This window comes from Lemur catta, chromosome 6 (assembly GCF_020740605.2).
Source record: "Lemur catta isolate mLemCat1 chromosome 6, mLemCat1.pri, whole genome shotgun sequence".
NCBI lineage: Eukaryota > Metazoa > Chordata > Mammalia > Primates > Lemuridae > Lemur > Lemur catta.
The window spans coordinates 3,144,838-3,168,549 of record NC_059133.1 but is presented as its reverse complement, the minus strand read 5'-3'; the positions used below and the strand labels follow the sequence as shown (position 1 = coordinate 3,168,549).

Here is a 23,712-nt window from a genome sequence, read left to right as displayed (position 1 = left end):
TCAGGCCGGAGCCCGCAGTGACTGCTCCGTCCAGTCCTCACGGTGACCTGGCGAGCCTGCACTCAGAATATGGAAATCCGTGTACAACCTCGGCGTGCAGAGGCCCCTCGGACTCTGGCACAAAACCCAGGGGCCCCGAGGCCTCGCGGTTCTTCCACAGAGCACAGACAGGGCACAAGGGCAGCGCCTGCGCTCACAGAACAAGGAGCTGGTGGCCCTAATAAGGATCGGGGAAAAACAAAAATAAGATTAAAAAAAAACCATCATGGGAGCCGGCCTCGAAGATGGCCCTGCGTGTTCCTTCCCTCACTGACACACAGGCCCCTGCCCCCAAGGGGGCTTCATCCCTGTCCCCTGAGCAGGGGCTGGGCCTGACACCGTCCCACCGGATGCTCAGAACAGACGTTCTGGACTTCCCAGCCCAGGCCCCAAGAGGACTAGAAGGTTCTACCTCCCCCTTCCTGGTGCCCAGGCCCCATGCCAGAGGCCCCAGGGTGTGGGGAGAAGGCAGCGCTATGGCCAAGCGCCCCGGCTAACCGAGGCCCCAGACACGGCAAGCCACGAGCCCCCCAGCAGAGGGCACAGACGTCACGGGACAGAGACCAGCCCCCGAGTCTCGCTGTGAGCAAATGACACGGCCAGAGCCGGAAGGCGGGAGGCTGGGGCTGGTGTGTTACATGGCGCCAGACAACCAGAACACGCAGAACGATCACACGCAAACTTAGAACAAAACACTGCACCTCGATGCCCAGCACAGAAAATGGTAATACGTGGCGAGGAACCGAACTGTGTCCCCTCAAAATTCCTATGTGGAAGCCCCACCCCAGTGCGATGGTATTTGGCGGCGGGGCCCCTGGGGGGTACCTGGGGTTAGACGAGGTCACGAGGATGATCCCGATGGGATTGGTCCCATGGGTGGGACAGGTCCTTGTAAGGGACACTGGAGAGCCCCGTCTGCTGTCCACCGCGAGGACGCAGCGAGTAGGCACCGTCTGCCAGCCAGGAAGGGAAACCTCCGGGCGCCTGGACTGCCGGCCCCAGAACTGTGCGGAGAGAGACGTCTGTCGTCCAAGCTGCCTGGCCTGTGGCACCTTGTCACAGCAGCCGAGCAGACTCACACAGCTCAACACAATTCAGTTAGGACAAGCTCATGTGCTAAACATGTTAAATAATGTGAAAAATAAGTTCACATGTTTGCATTATGCAATATTCATAAATAACTTTTATGTGCTGTACTCCCTGTTTATATATTCCTTTGCCAAAAATAAATTTTAAACATTCAGTGACCCTAAGCTTATGCAGTCATCCTTCTGGAAGCCTAAAGAAACAGGCGTGCGCACACGCACACATGCCCAAGAAAAGTGGAAACCCATCAACTGGGAAATGGATAAAGAACTGCGGTAGAGCCATGCAATGGAACACCACATTTCACTAACATAAATGTGTCTAAAACATGGCAAACAAATTAAATAAAGTGAAAGTAACACACACAGTGTGATCCCATTTTGTAAGGGGACGCTTTACTTACACACATACGTGTTCCATATGTATAGAAAATCCTGGAAGCACACAGCGAACCCCACTGCAGTGGCTGATTCTGGGAAGGAGATGAAATAACGAGGGTGGCAGAGAAACAACCACCTTTTTACTGCTCACTTTGTGTCACTCAGATTTCTTATGATGAGCAGGGACTACTTGGGTTTCTAAAAATGTAATACTCTTCTCTAAGGGGAAACAGATAACCCCACTATATCTGTGTTCCCAGCACCATCATTCACGGGAGCTGAAACGTGGAAGCAGCCCAGGTGCCCACTGACGGCTGAGCGGATAAACACGACGTGGTATGTCCACGTAATGCAAAATCACCCTGCCTCAAAAAGGAGGGAGATTCAGACACCTGCTACAACACGGATGGACTCTGAAAACGTTACACTCGGTGAAATAAGTCACGGAAGGACAAATACTGCAGGTTCCACTCACGTGAGGTCTCTAGAGGAGTCAAACTCATAGGGACAGAAAGTAGAATGGTGGGTGCCAGGGGCTGGGGAGGAGGATGAGGAGTCAGTGATTAAAACATCGATCTCATGACCCCACTCCCTCGTGGCCCCCAGAATAAAGCCCACACCCCCCACCGCGTCTCATGGTTTACATAGACGACCCCACCATCCTGTGATTCCTCCTGCTGTCCCAGGGCCTTTGCAAATCTTCTCTTCTGCCTGGAGCTCTGCCCTCCGTGTCAGCCAGTGGCAGCTCCCTTGGCCACCCAGGTCTCAGCTGAATGTCCCTAATCAGAGGGACCTTCCATGCTGAGCACCCCTCACACCTGCCTGCCACATCCCTGCTTTAATTCTTGCACAGGAATTCTTGCCAAGCTCTGAAGTCATTCTGCTCTGTTTGTATCTGTTTCTCCCACGGTGAGTCTCTGAGGACCCAGAACCTGTAGGTCTTGTTCCTGCTGCACCATCACATCTAGAACAGCTCCTGGCACCAGAAGCTGTTGGACAAACATTTGTAGAAGGGAGGGAAGGAGGGAGGAGCGAGGAGAGAGGAATGAGGAGGCTGCGAAGGGAGGAGGGGAGAGGGATGGGAGGAGGGGAGAGGGATGGGAGGGAGGGGTGGGCAGGGAAAAAAATGGATGTTTCCAAGAGCAGCTCTTTAACTCTAACATCAACATTTGCACGAATAGTATCAACAGACTCCATTTTTCCATGTAAGCTATCTTTTTGTGGCTGTCTGACTTTTTTTTTTTTAAAGGCCCATTACAATAATACAGGTAGCACACTGTTTGTTTCCTGGTAGCAATTGTTACGAAACATTCTTTTACCCTAAACCACACATGGATTTGTTTGCTCTGGCCCAAGATGCCGAGGCCATGGTGATTCTGAGCGAAAAGCCCAGGCCTCCTCAGGGTGCTCTGGGCCGTCCTGTCTGCGCCCCCGGGGGCAGGTGGGGGCTCCCACACTCAGGCCCTCCCGGGGCAGCCCGGGCAGGCACAGCACAGGGAAGCAGCCGGGGACAAGGAGCCACGTTCTAGGGATGTGTAGCTTCACTCAGTGGCAAAGTGACGACATGACAACCAGCAAACAGCATTCAACGTTAACTGCCGTTAGCCGTGCTGGGAAACGCAGCGCACGGCACTGCCGATCTTCACGGTGACTTCTCGACGACCACAGACCACCCCGCACACCCCGGGTCCTGCAGGCAGGGAACTGGCTTTTTACTTACGTGGTGGGGGTTGGATTTCTGAGCCAACCTGCAACTGAACAAGGCTTCCGAGACACAATCTAAATGCCCACCAACAAGGGATCGCCAAATACAGTTCCACGACGGGACATTAAGCACTTAAACCAAAATGGCAACAGAAGCCTCCGTTTGCCACAAGGACAAATCTGGACATCATCCCGGGTGGGAAAAAAAGGAAATTACTCTCTCCCGTAAGGCAAAAAAAGTTGTCCTGAGACCAGAGAGCTATCAGCACAGTATCGACAGTGGTCCTGTCTGCTGCGTTGATTTTGTTTTTAAAAGACTTTTTTACTTTAGAACAGTTTTAGATTGATAGAAAAACTGCAAAGAGCTCACTGAGAGTCCCACAGACCCCACCCCCCGCCCCCGGTCAGGCCCCCGTTACGGACGCCATCACCAGTGTGGTGCGTTTGCTATAATGAAGGAACGACTGTTGACCCATTGTCCACCGAAGCCCACACTTTCTTCAGGTTTTAGCCACTGTCCTCCAGTCCCAGGACCCCATCCGGGATCCCACATGACACTTAGCTCCTCTGGGCTGTGACAGTTTCTCAGACGTCCCTTGGTTTGGAGACCCTGGCTGTCTGGAGGGGACCGCGCGGGTCTCGTGTAGGATGTTAGATCTGTGATATTTAGGCGATTTTTACTCTCTGCAATAATTTCCCCTAGCGTTTTATTTCTCTGCACGAGTCTAGATCAACTGAAACGCCATCTCATTTTGGAAAGCTCTGTCCGGCCCACGCGCTGGACGTCCCCCGGCTGCAAGACCGGCGCTAGAGCCAGCCGCTCCGAGCCAGCTCTGAAGCACCTCGAACCACGAGTGCAATTTCCACTTTCCCCGGCAGAGATGAGTCACCTTGTCGGCCGGAGACACAGAGGGAAGGAGACAGAGCAGATGGGGAGCGAGCAGGTGGGGGAGGCTGGCCAGCAGGCGCTTCTGCACAAGCCAGACGGCGCCCCGAGGAAGAACTTTCTGGGTCTTCACAGAGGACGGGACATGTCCAATCTCTCTGACTTTGGGAAGGACTCTGATGGAAGGATGACAGTCATCACGACCACATCTCCCGTGGCAGGCCCACACTGGGGTGCCTAGGGGCAGGTCACACTGTGGCCTTCAAGTTGCAGGCGCCCCGGCGGGGCAGGGGACGGCGCAGTTCTGAGACTTGGTACAGCCGACTCACCGCAGTGCGTGAAGGGCAGAGTGGCCAGTGCCAGATGACCCCAGGGGACAGGGAGGGCCAGTGCCGGATGACCCCAGGGGACAGGGAGGTGGTTTCCCAGGAAGAATGGAGTTTGCCAGGCAAAGCGGAGGAACAGGCTTCTGGGCAAAAATACAAAACTGCAGCAGCCGGGCAGGTCAGGGGAATGAAGGGTGTGTCGGTCCCCAGGGGCTGCTGTGACACAGCACCACGACTGCGACGGCCTGTCTTAGAAAAACATTTCCTCTCTTGCAGTTCTGGAAGCCAGAAGTCCGACATCCAGGTGTCGGCAGGGCTGGTTCCCCGGAGGCTCCAAGACAGGATCTGTTCCAGGCCCCTCCCAGCACCTGGGGCAGCCGGCCGTCCTCGGTGTTCCTAGTCCTCAGTGTTCCTGGCTGCAGACACATCATCTGGCCTCTACATCTCTGCACCTCTGTTTTCTCTGGTGTCATAAAAGGACACCAGCCGCTGCATGAGGGCCACCCAAATCCAGTATGGCCTCGCCTCAACTCGGACCTCGATTACACGTGCAAACAACATCCCATTCTGGGTTCCAGGCAGACGTGAATTTTGGAGGGACACCATTCAACCCAGGACAGACGGGACGTGGGGCTGTGGGGAGACAAGGCCATAGAGGCAGGGGGCGGGTGGTCCTCCGACTGCTGGGGCCCCATGGGCCACTGACGCAGGGTGCTGGGGGTGGCCGAAGGGGAAATGTCCCCAGAGGTGTGGATGGGACCTGCACCCCACGAGGGGCCCATCGCTGGCCCCTTCACAGCTGAGGACACCAAGGCAAAAGGGGGCTGAATGTGCCTGGGGAGGTCACAGGGCCCAGACCTGACCCAGCCCCGAGTCCCCACCGAAGGTGGACAGGGTGGACAGAGGGTATGGCCCGAGAGGACCATAGTCCTGGCACGGGAGGGTCTGCTGAGGGCACGGAGGAGGAAAGGCCAATGTCTGACCTGTTACACACGTGGGGCCTCGGGGACACAGGCAGCTGGAGGCCCCAGCCACTCCCTGGGAGTCTCCAACACGCGCCCCGGCCCCACAGTCTCGGGGGCAGGGCTCCTCTGCTCTCCCGTCACCAGCGCCCTGCAAGGCCTGGCTGGCACAGCCCACGGTGCCCTTGGTGTTCAGAGCCACCCCCGCGGCTGGCTGTGGTCACATCTACAGGGCGCTTGCTGCCTGCCGTCCAGCCGGGACGACACAAAGACGGCACCGTCCCTCCCGAGGCCGTCACGATGGGCAGGGAAGTCCCACCCGGTGGGTCCCGGCAGCTCCCGTGCAGAGCCGGGACTTTGCAGTGGTTTTCTGCAATTCTCTCTCTGAGGTTTGTTTCAGTGGTTTCTGTTGTGGTGACGGGGCTTTTTGTTTGTTTTTGTTTCTGGGGTTTTCTTGAGGCCAGATGGAGGCCAGACGACAGGTGTGACGTCTCCAGCCCACTACCGGAGGGCGTCTGGCTGCCCTCCTTTCTGGGAAATGAAGGCTGAATCTGGAACCCGCGTCTCACGGGTCCAGGTTCACCTCCCAGGAACCAGGTGACGCGGGCTCTCAGGGTTGGGGACACGTGTGCGTGGTGGCTATGGCGGAGGTGCTGCTTCTCCCGCCCTGCACGGGGAGCAGAGTCCCATCCCAGCACGTGAGGCTCCGGCAAGTCATGTGTCACACAGAAACACCCGTGTTTACCTTGCGGCCCAGTTGCAGGTGCCAGAGGGGCATAGAGGGCAGAGCCAGTCACCCCTTCCTCCTTGTCCCCCGTGCAGCGTCTCGGGCTGGACAGTGGGAAAGGAGGGTCCCTTCTGACGCCCTGGGCGGCCCACACCTTGGGTTTCTCCTCGTGTGGAACCCAAGTCCATGCCCGCAACTGCCACCACTGCTGGAGGTGGGTCTTTACGCCCCTCCCCGCTGGGCCCACCTGGTCTCAAGGTGGGCCCAGCACCCCGGGCAGGCAGCACCTGCCCCAGCACCTGCACACCCACTGGTGCTCCTCTCCTGACTCCTGTTCCGGGGACGTCCTCACTCCTGCAGCCCAGCCCCTGGCCACGATGTCCCACACCCCACGTCCCCCTCCTCCCCTGTGCCTGTCTCTGCACCGATGCCTCTCTCGGAGGGCATAGCCAGGCCTGAGCACCAAGCAGGAAAGCCGGCTGGGCTGTCACACCCACCCACTGTGGTTCTAAGATAACAAGCCCTGCCTGGCGGGCACTGGCCACAGCTGCCACTCCTGAGCATGCCAGAGAACGGCTGCGGGCCGAGTGCCCCGGCTCCCTCCTCGCTCACCCGGCCGGGGCCCTGAGTGTCCCAGGCTCCAAGACACAGTCCCGACAGCAGCAGGGTTGGAACGCACGGAGAGGCAAGTCTTCTGTCCACCAAGCCAAGGCAAGAGCACCGCCCACCTGCATCCCCGGCCTCCCGCCACGAGGGTCCCCTGCGGCAGAGCCCACAGGGAAGGGCCGAGTACGCCTCAGGGTGCTGCAACCCCAGTGCGCATCAGGAAATCTCAGTGCCAGAAACCACTTTTAGGAAAGCTACATGCTACATGCAGGCATTTTCATGATTTGCCCAGTGTCAGGGGCAGCTCAGACTCCTGCCCTCACACTCACGCCCACATAACCGGGTCACTGTTCTCAGCTGCAGGCCTCGCCTGGCCCCTCTGTAAAGGGGAGCAGGGACATCAGCACCCACCCTCTCTAGGGTGATGGGAGTAGGAAACAGAAACACTGGGAATAAACGCCAGACCAGCACCTGTGAGCACGCGGGAAACGAGGAGAAAGTTCCATGTGTCCCAGTGCGACCCTTGGTCTCAACAACCCAACATCGGAACAGCAACTTGCTGCAAGACACTCAGATGTCCTGCCTGTGACATCCAGAGCCAGCTGTGAGGAGCAGGGTGGGAAGGAACAAACTGAACCTACATCCAGGCTGCGGGGTCCCAGGCAAGTCATCTAACCCACTGGGGCGTCGCCTGTGCCCTAAGAACGACAGCAAAGCCCTCCTCCTACAGCCGGGGGCAAATCCAGTGGAATCGCACGTGCAGGTACCGGGAAGCCGTAAATGCGTCAATAATGAGCATTTTCATGTCCCCTAGAAAACGTTTAACGCTCCCAATATACAGTCACTCAAATAAAATACGCCACACGCCACTTCGTCTCACTGCACTGTTGTTTCCAAGGTACACTTACTCGCCTGACAGCCACCCTCCCCTCCTAAATTACAGAATTCTGGAAATGAAAAGGCATTACTCTCTCACGAGGTACGTGGGAGCACGTGGAGGAACCATGTCCCCAGCCGCCAGCACCTGCTGAGTCAAGGTGAACATCACACGTCATAGAAAACGCCGACTTTAGTCAGCATAAGAAACGAGGAAGGAAGACAAGGCCGACACACGCTGGGGCGTGGACGAACCCCGAGGACCTCACGCGCGGTGAGATGAGCCAGTCACAGAAGGACGAATGCGTGCGACTGTGCTCACGAGAGGTCCCCAGAGTAGTCAGGTCTGTGAATGGCGGCTCCCGGGGCGGGGTGGCTGGTGTTCAGTGACAGAGCTCCCGCTCTGCAAGAGGAAGATGAAAGTTCTGGAATCGGGGGGTGACGGCTGCACAGCAACCGGAATGAACTGTGCGCTTGCAAATGCTTAAGACGCATATTGTATGTTCTGTGACATTCGCCACAATTAAAAATAAACAAACAAATGGGGGAAAAAGGAATGAAGAGAAATGAAACAACGGAGATACCTGAAACCTCCTTCTCATGTCACTCCCACATTTATTATTTACAGTAAAACCACACGATCTTCTGTAATGTCCCTTAAGAAATGTTCTCTCTTGATTTTGTATATAAATAAAGCTCCTATCCAAGGCGGAAGTTAGTATCTAATCCAAGATTTCACACTATCCACTTATTCCACGTTATTCCAACACAGCTCACATCTATGCTTGATGGAACTTTCTGGAAGCCTGAAGTCATAATGGGCCCCACTCCACCACAGGAAGGGTGTTCACTGCTCAGAGTGGCCAGGCCAACCCCAAGCTGACGCAGCTGTGAGCTGAGACACGGAGCAAGTGCGTTCTTGTCAAGAGAAAGAACCGTCATTGAAGACTTACAGACTGGCTGGCTCCTCGGACAGGGAAACATAGAATTAAGACACGACCCAGAATTCTACTCCTACGTGCAAGTTGAAAGAATTGAAAACATACATACGTCCCCACAAAAGCTTGTACACGAACACTCATGGTAGCATTATTCGTAATAGCCCAAAAGTGGAACCCAAGCGTGCGTCAGCGGATGAAGGGACAGGCTGTGGCCCGTCCACGCAGCAGAACACGATTCAGCCGGCAGAGGGGGACGCACTGACCCCGCCACAGCACGGGTGAACACAAAAACGTTACGCCACGACGTGACAGAGCCAGGCACAGAGGGCCACATGCTGCACGATTCCACTGGCGCAAAACACCCAGAACAGGTAAATCTACAGAAACCAAATTACTGGTTGCCAAAAGCAAGGGACCAGGAATGACAAAAGCTTACTGGGTACAGCGTTTCCTTGGGTGGTGAAAACGTTCCAGAACTAGACAGAAGTGGTGGCTGCACATTTAGCACACTGTGGATGCACTAAACGCCACTGAACTATTCGCTTTGAAATGGTTAATTTTCTGAGGTGGGAGGATCACTTGAGCACAGGAGTTCGAGACCAGCCTGTGCAACATAGCAGGACCCCATCTCTACAAAAAAGACGACAGTTAGCCAAGAAAACAATGAGCTGAGCACGGTGGTGTGTGCCTATGGTCTCAGCTACTCGGGAGGCTGAGGAAGGAGGATCCCTTGAGCTCAGGAGTTTGAGGTTGCTGTGAGCTATGATGACGCTACCGCACTCCAGCCTGGTCAACAGACTCTGTCTCTAAAAAAAAAAAAGGTTAATTTATTTTACCTTATGTGAATTTCACCTTAATTTTTTTAGAAAAAGGAAAAAAGAACTAAGAATTGACTCAATAGAAATTCGCTTTAATTTTGAATGACATTATCCAAAAGGGGAAAACTACTTTACAAGGCATTTTAAGGGCCATTTCCTAACACCAAGCTGGTGAGTGAGTCTGGGGAGACAACAGGCTGCTGGAAGAGGCAGAACCGCCTTCTCCTTCCGGGAGCCGGGAAGCCACCTGCTAACCCTGGAGACACCAAACTCACTCACCTTAAAGATGCCAAGTCACTGCTTTGGTGGACAGCCAAAGCCACCGCCGTCTGTTTACACCATAAACTAAATATTGTGCAAGAACCCACCACACGCACGTCAGCTCCCCGAAGTGAAGACACACTGGCCGCCTTGGGCTTCAGCTGGGATCAAACACTGAAAGTTTCATCAAGGACCGTTTGTTGTGCCGGCTTTTATTTCAAGTAGTTATTGAACAACACAAAAGGGAATCATTTGGTGGACAGGAATCCAGAAGTACGATGCGCTCAACCCCTCGTTTGGGAGTGCCAGGGAACTCCTTGTCTGGAGACACCAAATGATCAACAGCCTTAAATAAAGGCTTGTGAAAGTAGTAAAAGACGGGCTTCGGCCCGAGGGCAGGGTCTCTCCACGGCAGCACAGCTGACACTGTGAGCAACAGGTACACTGTGGGCAGTAACTCGGGGTGGGAGGTGCCCTGGCCCCTGGAGGCACAGAGCAGCATCTCTGGGCTCTGCTCACCAGATGCCAGTAGCAACCTCCCACCCCCCGCCGAGGCTGTGACAACCAAAAATGTCTCCAATGTCAGATGTCTGCTGGGGCAGAGGTGCACCCAGTTGACCACGGTACCCCTGGAAATGACACAAACCGTCTGGACTCTTCCAGCTCAACACTCTCAGCAAGTACCAGGAGCCTGAGAAGCATCTTGGCTCAGGGCCCCTTGGCTCGGCACCCCGGCCTCCACACCCCCAGCGGCACCGTCTGGGCCTCCCTCTGCCCGCTGAGCCCCAAGCCCCACACCAGCGGGGCGAAGGGAGAGCCTGTCCAACCAGAGCCAGCAAGGCCACCTTTCCGCCCCCGTCCTGGGAAAACAGGCCAAGTTCCCTGAGGCAAAGATTAAACGACAACATGGATTTAAAAGAACAAGTGAGCGCCTCCGTCTAAGCCAAGCGGCGCCTTTCAGCTTGACAACGTGGCCCCTGAGCCCCTGCCAAGGGACGGCCATATGTTCTCCAGTCCCGACGTGTCTGTGAGCCCAAGAGAGCTGCGCACAACAACAATGAGGGGTTTCAGCCAATGCACCAGCCCACCCCCTCCCTGCTGGGGCATCGGGATGGACGGAGCCACTGTGGAACATTCCGGTCTCTAGGCCTAAAAGTGCCGTCCACCACCCAGCTGGGCACCTCGTCCAGCCACCTTGGTGGTCGGAACAGCACGTGACCCTCAGCCTCCCTGCAGGCGCCCACACGTGCCACCTTCCTCCCTCCTGTTCCTCTCCCTACCTGCAGCCCTGCAGGCTCACACCTGCACGTAGTGCAGCATGGATTTAAGATCATTCCCCGGCTCCGATGAATCCTGGGAGCGTCCATCTCTCCTGCATTACCTGCTGGGCTCGTGTTTAGCCCTGACCCCAGGCTGGTCAGCAGCGCCTCCGAATTCTGACTCCCCTCCAGGAACCACTGATGGCCGGTGCCAAGCCCCTCCTACTCTCTAGCCCGAGGCCGAGGCCCTCCTGAGCGGGAAGGACACAGCAGCTGCTGGGGAAACCACATCCTGGCTCCAGGAGTGCCATCTGTCACCCCATGGGCTGCACCCCGGGTCCCCCTGGGGAAGAGCGTCCTCTGAAGGCTGGCACTGCATGTGCAGCCAGGCTCCCCAACGAGGTCACCAGGTCCGGGAGCCACAGCTGCCTCTGGGCAGGAGACGCAGGGTCCTAGTGGGGAGGGGACGGTGAGTGGGGGACTTTGGGGTGTTACTTGGCACTTTTATAAATCTTTGACCATGGCTAAGTGTGGCAGACAGAACAGCGTGTCCCCGTACCTCCAAAAGAGACCCAGGCCCAGTCCCCGGAGCCTGTGGACATGTGCGGCACGGCGAAGGCTCAAGGTTGCTTATCACCTGACCTTGACATATAAGGGGTCCTGGATGAGCCGGGCGGGCCCCGTGTGGGCACAGGGCCCTTAGCAGTGGCACGGGGAGGGAGAGGAAGACAGTAGGAGAAAGAGCTGCAAGGATGGAGGACAGCCGGGGAGCTGCATGTGCTGGCTCTGAAAACGGGAACTCGGGCGGCTCCAGCCGTGAAGACCCGGAGACAGATTCTCCCCCGGAGCCTCCAGAAAGGAACACGGCCCAGCCCACGCCTTCATCTCAGCCCAGGGAGACCCACGCGGGACTCTCACCTGCAGAACTGCACGAGAAGGACGTGTGTTGTCTCAAGCCGCTGCGGTTACGGGAATTTGTCACAGCAGCAATAGGAAACTCACACCTCGTGCTGTGCGGTTACTGACACCAGAGTCAGACAAGGAGTGTAAGGAAGGAAAACTGCAGGCCGAGGCAGCCACGAACATAAATGCAACAATTCTTTAAAAAAAAAAAGTAAATTAACTCTAATGATGTATTTTAAAAAGATAATAAATCAAGACCAAATTGGATTTATCTCAGGAATTTAGCATTAGAAAATGTTAACACACCGCACTTAGCAAAAAAGCAAGCAGGCATATTTGCATCTCAACATGCAGAGAAAGAGACTCAGTAAAATTCTGCAATCATCCACAATAAAAACTCTTGGCAAACAAAGAAACAGGTGCTTCCTTAAACTGATTAAGGTCATCTAGGACAACCCTATGGCAGACCTCACACCAGGTGTGACAGCCCCACCCCCACTCCGTCCCACGCTGTACTGGAGGCCAAGGTCAGTACAGCAACATGACGGGTGAGTGAATGAATGAATGAATGAATGAGTGGCACAAGGATTGCACAGGAAGAGGCTATAACACCATTATTCACAGATGTTGTGCTGTCAACACAGAAAACTCCACAGACCGTCAGCATGAGTAAGAGCAGCGAGCAAGGTGGCCAGAAAGAAGATCCATACAGAGAAATCAAATGCATTTCCTTATACCACTCACACATCTCATAAAACATAATTTTTAAAATATCATTTACAATAGCAACAAAAATATACTGCCCTTAAGAATAAATCTAACAAAAGACACAAAAGCCCTCTGTAAATAAAAATACAAGATTTGATTGACGGAAATGAGGAACATCTACGTATCAGAGACCTTTGCCGCAGTCACTGAGAGGAACAGCCAATGTGGAAAAGGTATCAGTTCTCCTCAAACTGACATGTAGATTCACCACCTTTCTCATCAAAACCTCGACAGGTTCCCTCAACTTGCAGGATACTTCTCTAATCTACCCGGAAGACCAACAGGCCGAGAATAGCCAAGGCAGCCCCGGAGAGCAGGAGGGGAGGGAAGGAGTCCTATCCGATATTAGTACTTGTCTTCATCTACAGCGACAGGACAGCACTGGCCAGGGGCAGACTGACAGACCCCCGGCAGAAGACAGCCCAGGAACTGACCCACATGTCTTGAAACAGGACACAGAATGGAGCTGGCACCTGGGGGAGATTCCACAAACAGCCCGAGACAATCAGCTATCTACAAGGGGCACAAAATGAAATTAGATCCCTACCTCACACCGAGCACAGGAGTCAATTCCAGGTGAATTAAGGATTTAAATGTGAAAGGCAAAAACCTATTTTAGAAGAGATCATACACAATTACATTTATGATCTTGAGGTAGGTAAGAAATTCTTCAACAGGACATATAAAACACTGTCATAAAGAAAAACATCTATGATTTTGACTACATTAAACACAAGCACTTTACAAAGAACTTTATAAAGAAAACCAATGACGAGACATTAAAATAAGCCACAAACTAGAAGACATCTGATCCTAAAACAAATAAAAAGATCACTAGTAACCCAAGAAATGCAAACTGAAACCACAATGAGATACCACTTTACATCCACCAGATCGGCAAAAATCAAGAAGTCAGACATTAGCAAGTGACGGCAAGGATGGGGAACAGGAGGAACACTTAGGTGTCACTGGGGGGACTCTGCACTGGCCAACCCTCTGCAAGGTGACTGGAGTTACCTAGCACAGGGGAACATTCCCACACCTGAGGCCAGCAACTCCAAGTGGGGTGAACACCCCAGGGGAAGCCTTGCCCACCCTGCCAGGATTTGCACACGTGAATATCCGAGCAGCAGAACGGACAGATCAGGGCTGGCGTAGTCACGGACGGAACACCATACCGCGCTGCCAGGGAAGGAAGGGAGTGCTGTTTAGGATGCCAGCACGGGCGCCCAGTGGAATAGGAAGACTGCAGTGAAAACATGCAGTAAGGGACCATTTATTTCAACTCCAGAAACACATACACAGCTTAACAAGACAGATCCAGAATCCTTTATCTGAAACCGATGGGACGAGGTGGTTTTGGAATTCACAATTTTTGAAATTTGGAAGAGTAAAACGGTGCACTGACCATCTTCCATAACAGCAGACCCCACAGTCAAATACTAGTCTTTCTGCAGCAAACTGTGTGAATATTCACACGAAGTAGGATAAAAACTGTCAACAGTCTCACATTGGTTTGGGTCAGATTTTGCCACCAAATGAATTTTTACAAAGCTCACTTTGGTGTTCAGAGCTTCTGGACTTCGAAATAACAGATAAGGGCTGTGGGGCACGCTCTGAGAGCCAGGGCCACAGGCCAGAGGACCGCAATGAAAAGCAAAGGAAAAGCAAACTGAAATTCCCTTGGCAGGAGGAGAGGGATGAGACAGACACGCCCAGGGAAGGCACACAGAGGGCTTTGGGGACAAGGAAGGTTCTCGGGCATACACAGGTAGGGGCACACCTGTGTTATTGGGCATCCTTTGTACTCCATGTGTGTTATCTCATATATTTGAACTACAGTGAAGCAACAACATAAATTCTTGAAATGCAAAAGCGGGTGGGGCGGAGGACGGTCGCTAGGAGGAAAGAGGCAGAGCCGGGCCCGGCTCGAGCAGGAAACTGCTCCTGCACACGGAGACTCGGGAGGGAGGCGAGGTCGTCTGTCTGGGGTGGAGATGAAGAGTTTAAAGGATGTGGTGGTTTTAAACAACAGGCACAGATGCTCCGACATCCTCACCAACAGGTGAGACCCGGGTCCCCTCCCTCTTGAATCTGGGTGGTCGCTGTGCGACCCTCAAGGCTGGGTCATAAAAGGCCACTCAGCTTCCACCCAGCTCTCCCAGACACGGCTCCTAAGACCCCCCTCTAGGAGCCGAGCTGCCAGGCTGCAGAGCCCTGCTGCAGGGACGGCTGCCTGTGGGGCTCCTGCCGAGCTCAGCCCGGATCTGTCCCAGCCAGGGTTCCAGACACGTGCTTGAAGGAGATTCTGGAGAAACATTTTCTGTTAAGGGCCACGTAGGGAACAGGTGGCTACAGGTCAGAGTCTGCCATCCCCCGCTCCAAGTGACTCCAGCCCCCAGACATTTGAGACGGCCCTAGTCGTTCAAGCCACCCCCACCCGAGGCCCCAAACATGATGGAGCACACACGGGCCACCCCTGCCGTGCCCTGTCCCAGTCCCTGACCTCTGAATCCAAGCGGAATAACTCGGTCGGTGTTTTACGCCAGTGCGTCAGGGCTGGCTGTTCCGCAGCAGCAGCAGCGCACTGGAACGAACCCTCCCAGACCACCCGCTGGGGCAGCTCTCGGAGTCAGGCCTGGCGCAGTCAGGTCTGGTGGAGCCCAGTGGCCGTGGGGGGAGGGCAGAGTGAGAGGAGAGGCCTGGTCTGAACTTGAGGGAACTCGGCACGGAGGGGCAGGGTGGAGCGGTGGGCTGCAGGGGAGGCTCTGCAGGGGGACGTGGAACTCCAGGAGCCTAAGGCAGAAGTCAGGGAAGAGGGCAGTTCAGGGAAGAGGGCATGGTCACCTGCATGGAAGAAAAGCCGCCCACAGAACTTCAGCTCAGGTGCCAACAATCTGACAGTCTCGCTCTGCCGCCCACTTCCCCTGAGACCTTGGGCAAGTTACTTGACCCTCTCTGTGCCTCAGTTTCCTCATCAGTAAAACCAGGATGACTGATTCCCTCCCTCCCAGAGCTCTGTGAGGAACGAGAGAGCTACCCAAGGCTTTGCCCTCGCTGTCTGTTACCACTTGCGCTTCTCCAACTGCCCAGGGACGCAGACGGAGCAGATTCCGCTGTCCCAGCGACGTGGGGCCCAGAGAGGCTCCCGGACTGTGCCCAGGACACACAGCCATCTGTTGCTTGGGGTGCAGGTCCCGATCTTCCTGTCAAGGCACAGCGAGACCTGCAGTCTCCGCATGTCTACTCGGCTGCTCTACATGAATGCCTTCCGGAGAGAAAATAATTATTAACTGCAGAGGCTTAATGAGGAGAAGGACCTACAAGGCTTCCTAATACCAATAATTTGTACCTATTTAAGCACAAAGGTGTAACAACAAAGGCGACTGGAACTACGGCATCAGATGCCACATCTCCTGCCTCCAGGTGAGTGAGTACAACTGTCAATTACACCAGCACAGAACGTTCCAGAGCTCCCACACCTGCCCCAGCTCTCACTCGCTGGTCGGAACACCCCAGGGTGCAGGGCAAGACAAAGGGACTGCTGGGGACACCATATGTGATGGGGGGACAGGGCTGGGGTCTGGACTGGGCCCAGGTAAAGCTGGTGTCCACACGGCCCACCAGCCCCGGCTGCTCAGGCCCCAGCACGGCCAGTGGAAGGGTCCTGCCGGGGACAGTCCATTCCCTCCAGCCCAACCCCAGGCAGCAGCTGCCTTGGGCCCAGGCTTCCTCCTGGGATGGGGGGTGCAGTAGCCATCCCTCCTGGTCCTCAAATGTCTCCAACTCAGGGACCCTGAAATCCTTTCCGGAGTGACTTTACTGAGACCTCTTTTGACATGCAGATACCACTAAGAGGCCACATCAAGCCACGGACCCTCTGGTGGGTTAGCTCCTCAAGTCAGAGCAGAGGACAGCTGCCCTCGTACACCCTGAAGGCCCTGGGCCCACTCACTGCCACACCTGCTTTGGTCAGGCACAGGGGTTCTGCCCCCAGTGTCCCTGTGGCCACCAGAGATACTGCAGTGGGTGCTGGCAGAGACCCCACCCAGGTGCTGGGGAAGCCCAGCTGCCGCCTGTGAGCGCCAAGCCCCCGCCTGAGGCCCCCATCAGCACCAGGAGGGCACTGCCAACCAAGAACAAGCGGGGCATCTCTGTGACATCCAGGGACCTTTCCCTCCAACTTCGTGAATGGCCAAGAAGTCATTTTCTTTGGGGAAAAAGATCAAATATTGGCCCAGACGTCTATTAATTCTCATGTTGTAACTGCTGAGAACAGAAAAACCAGGATTTTTTCTTGTTAAATATTTGCTAAGAAAATTCCAGTCCTAAATTTCAAGAGCCTGCTTTAGCATGTCATTGGAAGGGAACACACACGCAGTTGGAGATGATTAACTAGAAACTCCCGTGGAAGGAGCACAGAGAAAAACCACAGCTCCCCCTGAGAAAACGTAACTTCTAGCGAACAGAGATGTGTATTCCAGCATCCTTTCTTTTGTCTCTGTTACAGCTTGCATGTTTTTCTGTAGTCGAGTATTTTAGTTTTCTTCTTTCAGGCCTCCTCCCCCCGACCCCCAGATGGTGAGATTAGTTTCCAGTATCAAAGATTGGACAAAACTCCACCCTGATGCTGGCTCCGCCCCCTCCTCCGTGGCTTTGTCCGTGGCCCCCGTCGCCCTCTCCTGAAACCAACGAGCTAGAGGCCGATTCTGAAACCAGCGAGCTAGAAGATTCCAGCAAAGGCTCAAACTCCGCTTGGCCCAGGGGCCGGCAGGCCACACACGGCGTGGTCGGAGGTAGAAGGACACGTGGCACACGAGGCTGAAATGAAGTGTGGCTGGCTGGCGACCACGTCCCCTCACAGCACACCCAAGGTCCGAGCGGCTCCTACTGCCAAGGAGCGAAAGCCCGGCCCAAAGACAGACGGCCGGCAAGGCTCCGTGCCCGCCCCCACCCGCGCCAGGGCTCGCGTGCCGAGTCACCGTGACCCTCTGTGTCCGCAGCGCCCACCACGGCCTGGGGAAGTGGGCAAGCGCGGGGGCGATCAGCGGGCGCCTTCCACAGAGGGAGGAAGGGAAGAGCTTTCCTGAGCCAGTTGGGCTGGCATTCCTTGCTTGTGTCATTCTACCATGACTATGACATATCCCATGGGCCACTCTAATCAGCTCTTAATCCAATCTAACCTAACGTTTCAGGTACTTTACAAAGTCGCACACCAGGACATGGTCCATCCAGACCGTCTGCTGAGATTCAGCTGGGTGGGTTTTCCCCCACCCCCTATGCACTCCTGCTTCCAGAAGGCCAAGGCGGAGACAGGGGGACCTCTGTCCCCAGCCCCCTGCAGGCCCTGCAGAGCCCTGCAAGTCACACGGTCACTGAGCACCTGTTGCACACGGTCCCACTCTCATCCCTCCTCCACTTAATGCCCCTACGCACACCCACACCCCTACTCACACCCATACCCCTTCTCATACCCACACCCCTACTCACACCCTTTCTGACACCCACACTCCTACTCACACCCAACACTACTTACACCCCTGCTCACACCCACACCCCTACCCACAGCCACACTCACACCCACACTCTTACTCACACCCCTTCTCACACCCACACCCCTACTCACACACCCCTTCTCACACCCACACTCAGACCCCTACTCACACCCACACTCCTACTCACACTCACACCCCTACTTACACCCCCTTCTCACACCCACACCCCTGCACTCACATTCTCCCCAGGTTTCAAAGGAGAACGAATTCTCAGTGGCGCCTGTAGCACGGGTCTGGACAGAGGGAGATTAACCTAATATCAAACATCCTGTCATTAACTGATTAACAGATAACTTAAAAGTAACAAATTGGATTTCCCTCTTAGAGCTCCCCAAGGGTCCTTAAAGGATATTTAAATTCTTGCAGTAATTACTGCATCCGACTACATTTATGATTCATTTATAATTAAAAAATATTTGGTATCATGTCATTTTAAAGATTCTAATCTGCATCCCAAACTAAAAAAACTCTCATTAAAATTGCCGTCACTCATTAATTCAACAACTATTTGAGGCCCTCTTCCTGCCAGGCTGACATCCAGGGATGCCAAGAGGGAAAACCACAGTCTCGCCCTCAGGGTGTCCTCAGCCTGGTGGGGGTGACAGACGGGGCCAGAAAATTGCAGCCTGGTACCTGCCACGGGGGAGGGGTGTGCATGGCGCTGACGGGCTGTGGGGGAGGGGTGTGCATGGCGCTGACAGGGGTGTGTGGGGGGTCTGGGGCCCTGATTGGGTGTGGGGGAGGGGTGCTCAGAGTGTTACTGGGGCTGTGGGCAGGGGAGCCCAGGGTGCCCACAGGAAGCACGAGGGAGGGGCCTGCCCTACACTCCAGTGGCAGGGGAAGGGGCTGTGCAGGTGGTCAGCACCTGCTCAGGGCCGGTGACCACTCTGTTACCTCACTGCACCTCAGGACAATGGGAGCTGCAGGCACCCCCCAGATGGTACCCAGAGTCAGTGCCCTCTGCACTCAGCCTCCTAAGACAGGGGATGGTCTGGGGGTGCAGGGCCCGCTAAGGCGCCGACCCTTCCTGCTCCTGAACCCACAGCCATATGGACGGCACAGCCAGCGCTTGGCGGTGCCAGGGAAGCACATACGTGTGCACGCGGGCGAGTGAGCTCCTGGAACAGTTCGGCAGGAGCATGGCTTGAACCCACACAGGGTGGGACTCAACACTCGCCCGAGAGAAGCCAGGGCAGCCCCACGGGCCTGGCTGAGGGGCGTGGAGGACGAACAGCACCCCCAGCTCCACAGCAGGTGGTCTCCTGCTCTCTGTGGAACAGCAGGGATCACTCCTGCACTGTAGCATGGCTGTAGCGTGGCTGCAGCGTGGCTCTTTTTGGCAAGTGGCATTTGGGGGTGCTGTGGCAGGAAGAGATGTATCAGCTCAGACCCCAGAGGCACCCACACCCCATTGTGGGGTTGGGCTACTCTCCTGCTGGTTCTGTACGCTGAAGAATTGGCTGTCATGTGGTTCCTCCAACGTGAACCACGGTGTCACCAGCCTCAGGGACACCAACGCGCTTCTCTTTGCTTGGAATCACAAACCAACGAACTGCTGTCGTGCCCAATTTGTCAACACAACCAAAACGGCTGGCCAGCAGCCACCTTGGCCCAGTGGTGCCGGTGGGCACCATGCTTTCTGACAAGGGTGCTTTTAACTGCTAACTGGAGCCCAGCTTCCCCCCTGCTCTGGGTGGAGCGCACTCTGCAATCCGTCACCGCCAGGAAGCCTGCGCGGACGGAAGCCAGGAGGAAGGACGCCCCGGGCTCAGGCGGCCAGGCCTCTGCCAGGTGCCCTAACTGCAGGGGCAGCGCTGCTTGGATTCCGAGGGACTCTAGTGACCCCTGACTGCCCCTAAGTCAGAGATGGGATGGAGCCAGGGCTTGGACAGGGCTGGTTTCTCTCACACCAGCTTCTGGGGCAGCCCGGACTCTACCAGGAAAACACCCATCTTTCCTGCACTCTGTGCAGTTCCGGGGTCTGGATGTGCTGCCCAGCCTGGTTAGTGTGAGAGAAAGCCCTCCCCTGGCCACCTCGGCGTCCTCACCCCTGCGGTGGAAACACCTACACGGCCACCTCCCAGCGCTGCAGAACCGCCAGACGGAGAGGCAGCACCAGGGGAACTGCCTTTCCAGGTGCAAAGTGCCCCGTGAGTCGGCACGGCACGTCCTCCCAGAGTGCAGTTCTGGGGTCCTGGTGTCCTCTGGCCGGAAGACATGCCCAGATCCATGGGGCCCTGCACCCTGATTTCCATCTGACAAGACAGGAGGTGACAGAGGGATATTCTGGGGTCACCTGGAAAGGTGTCGGCCAAGCTGAGGGAGAAGCCGGGCTCCACAAGTCCCCACCTACACCCTCTTGCCAAACGTTCCTGCTCTCAGCCTCAAGGTTTTTATGTTATGATAACAGAGGAATAAAAAGACAGTCGCCTGTGCGCTCTAGGGCCCTAATTCTTGCACTCAGAAAACACTTTCAAACATAACCTGGGAGGGAAACGCACTGAACACAGTGAGTGTCTCGGAGCCACCCTCGGCCACAGCATGTGCGCTACAGCCACAGACCCGGGAAGGCAGGGGAACCTCACCTACGTCAGGACAACAGCAACATCTACAAACCAAACTCCTGCAGCCACCGCAGTGACCCATCCTCGGGCACAGAATGAGCTGCTGTTTTGCTGCTGCTCTCGTGGACAACCCCAACCGCCACCAGGCGCCCAGCTGGCCTGGCGCTGCTCCTGGCACCGCACACCCACCCCAGACAGTCCTAGCAGGCGAGTTTTCTTTTCCTTGCTTTGTAGACCAGGCCTCAGAGGGTCAGGAGGTTAAGTGACTTGCCCAAGGCCGCTTGGCTGGTTAATGACCGGCCAAACTGCGAATCCACAGTCAAGCTGGTGCCGCTGCCTCTCCCTCTCCCAGGCAGGAGTTTTGTTCCCTGGAAGTTCTGCACCCCTGCGCGAGGGCACGCCCACCGGCACAAGGACACGCCCACTGGCACAAGGACACGCCCACCTGAACCCACACCCAGCAGGTCTGCTAAGCAGTGTCTCCACCTCAGCAGCACAGATGTGGGACTGGATCACTCTTTGTGGTGTGGGGCTGTCCCGTGTGCTGCAGGACGCTGAGCAAGACGCTGTGCCTCCACTGCTAGGTGCTGGCAGCACCCGACACGCAGTGACAACCAACGTGTCCCCAGACATGGCTGCACGTCTCCTGGGGGCAAAATCGCCCCTTTGAGAGCCGCTGTACTAAAGAAACCCAGCCAGAAAATAATTTTCTAAGTTTTTCTTATAAACTAGCACAAAGGGAAAACAACTTAAAAGTCACTCTATTCTTTTTGATATTTGCAGGTAAGTGAGGGCTCTCCAGGTTCCACTGCACCTGTCTCACCCGCACCTGCGCCCAGCAAAGACCTGGGCACGACTGAGTCAAGACACACACAGGGACCGGCCATCCTGACAACGGGACGGACAATGTGGAGGCAGAAGAGGACGGCTGGAACGCTGACACCCGTGATGGCAGACACTGGACGTCCAGTCGAGGGTGCTCCTCACGCTCCAGCGGGTCCAGAGCTCGGTCACCCCTGCAGGGATGGAGCCAGCGGGCCAGAGGCCGCCCAGAGACAGACCTCGGTCACCGGCCAGTCGCGTCTTCAAACAGAAGTTCCACTTGGTATAAAATTCTCCTTTAAAATGTGTCAGCCGCTGCTGGTCACACACTTGTGTGTTACGTACAAAGACTAACAACATGGAGCATATGTGATTTCTCACGCAGGGACACAGGCCTGTTTTAATTCCCCATGCAGAGTCTTCCTGGCCCAACTCCAGCTAAGCGCACAACTCGCCCCTTGGTTGTAAGAAACGAGGAGCCTGGGCTGTTCCTGCCTGGATGTGTTTTCTGCCCGATTAGAAATAGGCTCTTAGTAATAGGATGGAAGATTAAAAGTAGACAAAAAGAACATGGAAAACATTTAAAATTTCTCTGGGGTAAAACAAAAGTATATAAGAAAATAGTCCAGAGCAAATCCTCATTTTTCGCCAGCCAGAGCCTGAGGTTGCCGCCCTAAACTCTTTTCTGTGCAGGTTTCTCTCTCGCCCGCAGGGAGCGAGAGGTCCTGGCAGCTCCTCTGGCTAGAAGCTCGCTGGGCCCCAGCGCCTGTTTGGGGACAGCGACGAGCTGGGCAGGGAGGTGATCTGGCATCTAGGTGCCCAGGTGTCTGCACGCACCACACATGAAACTGCTCAGGACCCTCACCCGCGGGTGCAAGGCTGCCAGTCTGGGTGGCAGCTGGCTCTGCGAGTCTGGGAAACTGCACTGAGCCCAACAGAGAGGACACTGGTCCTTTCCCGCCCCACGCCGGAGTCCTGACAGGCCACCCTGAGTCCTATGCCCGCCGTGGAAAACTACGCCTCACACGCCTCCTTGTGAGTTAAGTTCTGGGGTGACCCTTCCAGGGCCAAGCAGTGCCTCAGTGACAATACAAGGCAGGAAGGCAGCTCCGGGGAGCAGCACCCCCTTCTTGAGCTCGCTGCTGCCATTTCAGGGAGACCACACGCTTGCGCCAGCCGCGAGGAGGCTCAGGGTCGAGACGAGACCCCTCCCAGGGCTACTCCGTGCCGGCTGGGATTTAATACTTTCAAAAAGATGAGACCTTGGAAACTCTACCAGAAAAGAGGAGAGCTGCTTCCAGAACAGAGACACACAGAGCGTGCGTCTCGGGTATACCAGCCCAGCGCTGGTCTCCTGGGGCCGGAAGGGATCATCAGTTCCAAGTAACAGGTGCAGAGAGCATCTCAGCCCCGCAGCCACGCCGTGAGGAGCACACGGAGCAGAGATGCGTGTCCCACTTACGGCCACAGCAACTCTGGGGCAGGGAAAACCTCCCACCTCTCACAACGCACCATGCTCCGACGGTGCGGGCCAACAGAGAGAGGTTTCTGGCATCTGCTGTCTGCAACACATCTGAGATACCACGGGACAACTGCTGACTCTCTGATTCTTCAGGTCTCAACATCCTTAATCCTTGGCTATTACAAATAAAAGGTCACACATCGAATCGCAGTGACTCTGTGTTTTCTGGCTACACGGTGACGGGCTCTAACATTCCTAGCAAGTCTCTTCTGTGTTAGAAACAGAAAAGATCCTACTCTGCTGGAGAGAGTGCCTGGGCCCCACCACGATTTCCCCCGGCTGGTAGGCTAACTTAACAATATTCGTAACTTAGCGAATATACTGCACCCGCAGCCCCAGAACAAGCCCGCAGGAAGCCCCCATCCACAAATAAGTTGTAAAATTCTGCAACGCAGCCCTCATTTCCCATGGACCTTCACAGTGAAGTGACTGAGCTCTCGCAGGAGAGAGCACCCACAGGAACAGCCCAAGAAAACTGAGGAACAGAGCCACGGGGGAAAATGTACTCCAGCGGCTCCCGGAACATGCTGGAATACGGCAGTGATTAAGACAGTGTGGTGGTGTGGGACAGGAACAAATGGCTGCATGGGAGAGCAGACACCGGTCCCCCGGACGTGGCTGTGGAATGTAGTTTGTGATAAGGTGACATTTCAGGGCAGGGAGGGGGGAGATTCTTCCAATAGACAAATGGGGAAGTCAAACCTTCA

General features: G+C 55.4%; 1 protein-coding gene across 1 annotated transcript in view; it reads right to left on the bottom strand.

Moving 5' to 3' along the window:
• The window catches only part of CELSR1 (cadherin EGF LAG seven-pass G-type receptor 1), a 137,403-nt gene that overhangs the window by 81,657 nt on the left and 32,034 nt on the right, over positions 1 to 23,712 (bottom strand). The window lies entirely within an intron of this gene.